This window comes from Lycium ferocissimum, chromosome 10 (assembly GCF_029784015.1).
Source record: "Lycium ferocissimum isolate CSIRO_LF1 chromosome 10, AGI_CSIRO_Lferr_CH_V1, whole genome shotgun sequence".
NCBI lineage: Eukaryota > Viridiplantae > Streptophyta > Magnoliopsida > Solanales > Solanaceae > Lycium > Lycium ferocissimum.
In genome coordinates, this window is record NC_081351.1 from 33,960,412 (window position 1) to 33,968,834 (window position 8,423).

At 37.8% G+C, this 8,423-nt stretch overlaps 1 pseudogene; it reads right to left on the reverse strand.

Moving 5' to 3' along the window:
- Nucleotides 1-936: 936 nt before the first annotated feature.
- Nucleotides 937-8,193, reverse strand: LOC132034829 (endo-1,4-beta-xylanase 1-like; annotated as a pseudogene).
- Nucleotides 8,194-8,423: the final 230 nt, after the last annotated feature.

Sequence of the window (8,423 nt, forward strand, 5' to 3'; positions counted from 1 at the left end):
TACAACTCTACCCCCTATTCTGTACGATTTCCTTGGGTCATTTATTCTTTGACACAATCTTTTAGCTGTTCACCTCCAAGTGTCTTGTCTTGTTTTCTACAGAACCTCATTCAAAAAATGTCTTTTTTATTCCCGGAGCACCCCTCAGCAAGGTCTTTTGAGTATTGGGCTATCCAAATATGGCAAAAGATCCCCAAACGATGGCAAATAATCACTATTTGAACTGCTAATTAAGTTTTAGCAAACGTTTTAACACTATTCAAAGCAAAAATAGTCCCAACTGAAACAGGAAAGAAACTAGAGAAGTATATAAAAGTTTCAAAACTTTTACATGTGAACGCCAACACAATAAGAAACCTGACTGAACATCAAAATCAACCAGAAAGTGATCAGGCTGTGTCATTTTTACTGAAACCTGTAAGTTTCATGCACCTTGGGCTTGCATGAAACAGTTTATTAAAATGGGCTCATCCAGCATAATTCTATATAGGGCCCAAATTTGGGATTACGTCCCAGAAACTTTAGGGTAATTTGCACGATTGTCCTTCAAAGTCGCTAGTCTTTAATTTTTGTCCTTTAAATTGCCTTTAATTTCCAAATTTCTTGCTTAAAAAGTGTGTGTGTGTGTGTTATGTGTTCGAACTCCCGATCGTTAAAAAAAAATATATATATATATATATATATATATGAAACTATGCCTATTCTCTATGTAGTTACATAGAAACTAAGTTTAAGGTAAAACATTTCACGAACCTTTGCCGGATAAGGCATAGGTTCTATGTACTCGCTTGAATAGGCATAGGTTCAAACCTATGCGCTTGCGAAATTATCATTATTTTCGACTTCGAACCCGGTAATCTCCGGTGCGAAATAGGGCAAAAAAAATTAAAGACCAGCGACTCGAGGGGAAAAAATTAAAGACCAGTCCGTATGAAGGGCAATCCACGCAATTTTTTGGAAACTTTAAGCACATACACCTCAATAGTTCACATTTTGACGCGTTTCTTTGTAATGAACTCAAAACCCAATATAACTGTAATCAGATTCTCCACTGTATTAATAAGACTAATGAACAATTACAATTCCAGGAAGTAAATGCAACAACTTAAATGATCATCTGAGCAGGATCCATCACCAGGATATAGCTGCCACTTAAAGGGTCATGAGCACCAAGAGAATCACTAGCCATTGGAGGCATTATCTGCGGTGAGCCTGTTTGAACACTCATTGTACAGCTTCCAGCTGGGAACCAGCCATTTGTTCCATTATTCATACTAGCATTTGTGATAATATTAACGCCAAAACCAGCATCCTAAAAGAGATGAAAAATGAAATAGAAAGCATCAAATGCCATACCAAGAGTTAATGGTAGGAGAAGAATGAAGGTATTTAATATTCAAACAAATCATGCAGTTCAATTACCAATTACCTTAAGTGGCATAACCTAACAAGTCGAAATATTAAGCTTCAAGCTCAAAGTATATAATAATATATATACATATATATATATATATATTTTTTTTTTTATTTTTTTTAAAAAAAAGCAGCGTCCACATATAAACTGATTCAACTAGCCTCAGTTAATAGGGGGGAAGGAGGGAGGAGCTTTAGATACCTGCTATATGACTAAACTAGGCCATCACCAAATTGAGGGTTTACTATGATGTTATGATCATTGGTACAAACAGATGATGTGCTGGAACTCTATCAAAATAAGGAGAGAATCCTTTCAGTAATGGAACCATGTTTGACTAAACTTGAGTAAACTATAGACAAAAGAGAAAAAGAAGGAAATATGGACAGAGCATTGGACTTACATCACAAGCAGAACTGCGACATGAAATCACTACAGACTTTATGAGCAGGTCCGTTCCAGCTGGAGGTCCCTCGAGATAAAATATAACTTGATCAGGCATAGCTGACAGAGAAAACAAACCATCTAGTATCTCCCAACACTCCTTCGAACCAACACTCCTTCGAAGCAGATTTTCTGGATGGAGTGAAACACTAACATGACTATTGCTTCTTAAACAATGAAAGGTAACAAAGACAAGCTAGATACATAATCTTACTTTCCGATGAATAGAAAGCTTGTTTCTGAATTTTCATACAGTAGTTTTAATGTGGCGATGACTTCAACAGAATCCTGAAAAGTATCAGAGGCTCCAACACAAGCAGAAACTGTATAAGTGAAACCTGCTGATACTCTGCTTGTAATGTCTTGCTCCAAGCCATGCCAACATTCCTTACGATTTGTTACAATAGCAGCTGCTAATCCTTTATGGTATACAGAACCTGCTGGAACCACAAAAGCATCACAGCAATTTGGGTGCCTCAAGTTCAGGCCATACGAAAAGTCATGGTTAAGGATGATGTTCCCAGCGTCTTCCCCATTTTCCTTTGAACTCTGACAGGAAATATTACTTTAATGATTGATGAGCATGAACAAAAACTGACATCAGCAAACTCTAATTAAAATCAGGTATGATATAACAGTTTCAATTGTTTCAGAAGGTGCAGATTTGTTGCTCAAGAAAAACTTATGGCTGAGCCGTGGTAAAATATGTCAGAAGCAAGAAACAAAGTTGCTCCTCTTTCATATCAAATTACATAAGACACCAAGTATGAAGGGTTTTTACTAAATGCTTGCCTATCTACTTTTGACGGCAAGTTTTAGCGCAACAGTAGAGTTGCTCTTATAGTGACATATAGGACACAGGTTTGAGGTATGGAAACAGGTCTTTATTAAAAATGCTAGGGGAAACCAGTGTAGGGTATAACTCGGGTCCTTTCACCATAGCAACCGGTGTAGGGAAATACATGTACATGGTCTTCAAAAACTTTTTAGGCACGATAAGACCAACTTAGGCGTCAAGTGAAACTGACTTCAACTGACACATGATGTGTAAAAAAAGCAACATGAATAAGAAACCAAACTACTCTTTACGTGAGGAGCAACGTTTCCATATACCAGAAAGGAGCTGAGAAGTTCCCATTAATTCAATAGAGTTATATTGGAAAAAGCTGCAAAATCATGGCGATAAACGGAGTTTAAAAGTCAAACTATATATCAACGGAGATCGCCATTACACCTTCACCCTTGTCAACTACAAATTTCTTGGAAATTTTCCTTGAAACAGTAATGACTTCCACCTCATATGAGCCGTGGAATCCACTAAAGTTGAATTGCCCTTGTTCATCAATATGACCATGAGCATGGGATAACCACTCGTGCTTAAGAACAAGGTACCGTTTCCCAGCTTCATTGAGGTCACCTTCTGCATTAATTAAATGTGAATTTGGTCGACTCATGAACAGCTCCCAGAATCTCCACAACATTATACCTTCCACAGCAGGGTGGGGCATAAGCTTCCCAAAGCATAACTTCTAGATCATCAGCTCTAATGTATACATTGTCTGAAGAAACATCAAGTTCGGTGAACCAGAAAGGAAGTCCAAGAATACCAAGTTTGTCCAGAGCAGAACATACAATGGGTCCAACTGGACTGTCAATATGACCCTGAATACCTATTCCTCCAACAGGTGCACCGTGCTTTTGGAGATCAAGAATATGCTCAATGTACTTCTCAGGGGTAGATCGGGAGTCACTGCCATCCTTAACATGGTAATCATTTACAAATAGGATGGCGGAAGGGTCCAATTGATGTGTTGTTTTAAACATGTTTACCTTGATGTCTTTACCCAATCTATCCTGGCAGCAAGAACCATGCATCATCTCATTATTCACATCATAATGCTTGAAATTTCCCTTGTACCGTGTCAGCAGCCCTGTTAGGCGGTTTTGAACAGCCGCCATCTAGTCAGTTTCGTTCATGGATTGCACCGATGCCTGAACAGTGGCCATCACCTCCCAAAAGATACAGTGCCCTCGAACTTGGATGTTGTTTTTTGTGCAAAAGTCCAGGAGCTCATCAACATCTTTGTAGTTGAAATTCCTTTGTTGTGCTTCAGTCCAGTACCATTTCAGCTCATTTCTGAACACAGCCCAATTAAAATTCTTGACAAAGAAATCATTTACGACTTCATTTTCCGTGTTTGGTCTTCTTATGGCAGACCCAAAGGGGAAGCTGTTTTGCAGTTGTCTGATGCTTACAACTGTGCTAAGCAAACTGCCTGAATCTGATCCTGAGAACTTCAATGTGACGTCTCGCTTGCGTATCTGTGAAGAAAATAGGCAAAAAAGAGTCTTTATTATAAATGTTGAATAAACTGTGTTTAAGGTAACGGCATTCTCTGCTACTCAGAAGAAAAATATAGGATATTCATTTCTAATGGCAGCAAAGACAATTGTTTAAAAGAAAGATGTTTCCACAAGGAACCTCGTTTTTTTTTTTTTTCCCTTCTGTTTTCCTTCAATTCAGTTAAATCTTTTTCTCTTTTGCAGATTTGAGATTTGCCAACAAGGAAATATTATGCCACCGGAAATGGAGAAGCCGATCTGGCATAATAATACTCAAAAGCAATGCTGCAACTGTAAAACGTGCATGATTTTCACTGATGAAACACATCAAAACAACTTAATAAACACAATAACTGAAAATACCATGAGCACAGAATCAAGTATTACCTTTGCAGTTTGCCTCTTCAAGTGTCCAAACCGTGCACGTCTGTGAACTGGAAAAATTTGAAGCCCAGCAACCATTAGGTCTACGGCAGCAGCAGGACCCTGAATATAAACCATAACCTTAGTTGCTTGCTTCTCAATTCTAAAAGATCCCCCAATTTCATGCCATCTATCATCACTGATCTCAATTTGGCCCCTGTTAAGCCATCTACTCCAAGGGAAACATTTACGTTCTGAGGTCCTGATGCTTGTCCAATTTTAACCCATCCAGATATTTGATATGTCAATAGAGTTTTACTTTATCTGAAATAATCTGAGCAGGACCCATCCAGTTTTGTGTACGATTGGTCACCAGAATATAACGGCCACTTAAAAGCTCATAAGCACCAAGGGAATCTCTAGCCATTGGAGGCATTATGTGTGGTGAGCCTGTTTGAACACTCATTGTACAGTTTCCAAGTGGGAACCATCCATTTGTGCCATCATTCAGACTAGTATTTGTGATTATATTAACACCAAAGCCAGCATCCTAAAAGAGATGAAAAATGAGATAGAACATCAAATGTTGTACCAAGAGGTAATGGCCAGAGAAGCATGAAGATATGTAATGCTTAAAACAGATCAAACAGTTCAATTGCAGTTAGCTTAAGTGGCATAACCTAACAAATCCTCAGAATATTGAGCTTCAAGTTCCTTTACCAATGTCCTCGGACCAAGCTCAAAGTAAATTATTAAAAAAAAGAGGAAAACAAACAGCTTCCGGATCTAAACTGATTCAAGTAACCTCAATTACCAGTGGCAAAGAAGTAGGAGCTTTAGATACCTGCTTTATGACTAAACTATTAAGGAGGATATCAGTGCCTGGAGGTGGACCTTCTAGAAAGACAACAACTTGCGATGGGGAGTCATTTAGATGGAGCTTCCCTCGCAACTTCACCCAGTCTTTGTCTGTGACTTGGACACTACACACCACCAGCTTTGTTAAAAACACTTGAGACTTAATTTTTATATACATGGTAAATAGAAATGGAAAGAAAAACACAGATAAAGAAGAAAGGGATCAATTTTGATATTCATCTAATTGTTTTCGGAAAAAAACTAAGAGGATAGCAAAATTCAATGTCAAAAGATATTATCTATCTGTTTTAATAGAAAAGTTACCAAAATCTAGAAATTAAAGTTACAACAATGCACATCCTTGTGACTATTATACAGATGATTATCCACATAGATACGGAGCAGAAGAACCAGTCAAAAATAGAAATTCCTTCAACAGAACCAGGTCAATTATGTTGACATAACCCTACAATGCATTAACTGTTATGGAAGTGCAAGAGAAATAATGGTAACATTTTTATGTGCAGGGTGAATTGTTTACAATAGTAGAAAAGAAGTTAGACGATAAAAAGATAGAAGATACTACAAGGATAGAAGAAAACAATTGGCGATAAGAGTAGATGCTGAAATATTATTATATGCACATTATACAAGGGCGGGCATGGATTCACCTACCTGGCAATGCCAAAGTACCGTTCATGGTTATCAGCTGCTTTAACATATAATGTACAACGAAGATCTGCACTAGGGACATTGTTACCATAGATCCGGACAACAGCAGTTACCTCATAAGTAACTTTTCGGTTCACCCTTCCATATACATCTTGCTGAATTCCTTTCCAGCTCTGTGTGCGTTCTGTTGCAGATGCAAAGGACTTTCCAGTCATTGGAGTAATCTTCCCATCTGCCATAGAGTCATGACAAGCCACCTTGCAGCCTCTTCTAGACCAACTATTGCGGCCATCATTGAGGGTTTACTACGATGTTATCATCATCGGTACATACGGATGATGTGCAATAACTCTATCCAAAAAAGGAGAGAACCCTTTCAGTAATGGAACAGTGTCTGAATAAACTTGAGTAATCTCTAGACAAAAGAGAAAAAGAAGGAAATATGAACACAGCATTGGACTTACATCGCTAGCAGTAGAACTGGGACAGATCACTACTGACTTTATGAGCAGGTCAGTTCCAACTGGAGGTCCTTTGAGATAAAAGATAACTTGATCCGGCATAGTTGACAGAGAACGAACCTTCTATTAGCTCCCAACACTCCTTCGAAGCAGGTTTTCTATATGGAGTAAAACACTACCATGACTATTGCTTCTAAACAATGAAAGGTAACGAAGACAAACTAGATACAGAATGTTACGTTGCAAGCCGTATAAAGCTTGGTTCTGAATTCTGATACTCTAGTTTTAATGTGGAGACTTCAATACAACCCTGAAAAGCACTAGACGCTCCAACACAAGCAGAAACTGCATAAGTGGAACCTGTTGACACTCTGCTTTATGTCTTGCTCAAAGCCTTGCCACCATCCCTTACGATTTGTGACAACAGCATAACAATAGCCTTCCTCTGCTGTTAGTCCTTTATGGTATCCAGAACCTGCTGGAACAACAAAACCATCGCAACATCTGGGATGCCATAAGTGCAGCCCATCTGAGAATTCATGGTTAAATATTATGTTGGTAGCAGCATAGCTCCCAGTCTCTTTCCTATTTGAACTCTGCCAAGAATTAACTATGTATTGACTGATGGTCTTGCAGCAAAATTATCAGTAGCTACACTAATTAACCTCAGGTAAAATGTAATAGCCTCAATTGCTCCCAGGTCAAATCAAACTACATAAGATAGTGAGTATGAGGAATTTACAAATTTTCTTCCACTACACTTTTGAGGGTGAGTCTTGGCGCAACTTAGAGATGCTTCTTTGATGAAAAGTAAGCGCCACGAGTTCAAGACGTGGATTTTACTAAATTGACTACTTTTACCCTCTAATTTATAATGTATGTCCATAAATAGACAGGTATGTGTCATATAATTAATTGTGTCTTAAACTTCTAAAACTACAAATAATTTGTAACAACTATTTTTAGTTACCACAATAGATAATTTGAGACGGAGGAAATGCTAGATACAACAGAGTGATTTTCATTTTCTACAGGTTTGAAACAAAAAGCAAAAAAAAAAAAAAAAAAAAAAAAAAAAAAAGAAAGAAAGAGAGAAAGAAGGAAATTATCATATTTTAATACATAGCTCATGACTAGTGCATAGAAGATTTCTTAAGCCCTTGAGTTCAGCAAATTTTAAATATTCAAGAACTACTAAACTAGGGAAACCACCAAAAGAACCGCCAAGAACCCATATTTTGGGAAACATGCAAACACCCATTCGCACCTGAGAATCAGAGTTATTGCTGGCAGTGATCATTGGTGCTTTGTCTATTGTCTGCTTTGATTCCTACATTCAAAATCACGTGATTAATCAAACAACTTATAAGGGAAACTCAAAAGGCCAAACTATCATTGCCCAGAAAAAAAATGTTACTACTTTTTTAGTCAAGAAAACAAGAAAGAGTATACCCAACACTGTAAAGACAGAGTACCTGGGACTAAGAATGTGTTTGTTGTGAAGGAGTTTTGAAGAGTCGTCGTGCAACGTTGCAATGAAGAGAGGCGCTGCATTATATAACAACTCGTGTCTTGTCTGTTGAGAAACTTTTGAGATTCAGGTATTGAGAAAAGAGCAGGACTGAACAAACCAATCATATTCTCTGGAATTCCATGAGTAAATAACCCTTGGAATTCCAAGATAGATAATTAAGCGTGTTGTGTTCTTCTTTTCCCCATAAAGCACCAATAAAGAAAGAATGCTGTCTGTAATAGAAGTAGTAATGAATGCAATTGGTCATGCTTGGGCCTCAGAGAGGTAGAGCAATATATTCTGGCAAATAGACAAAATTGCCCCTAAAATTTAAATAATGGTACAGTTTTGCCCT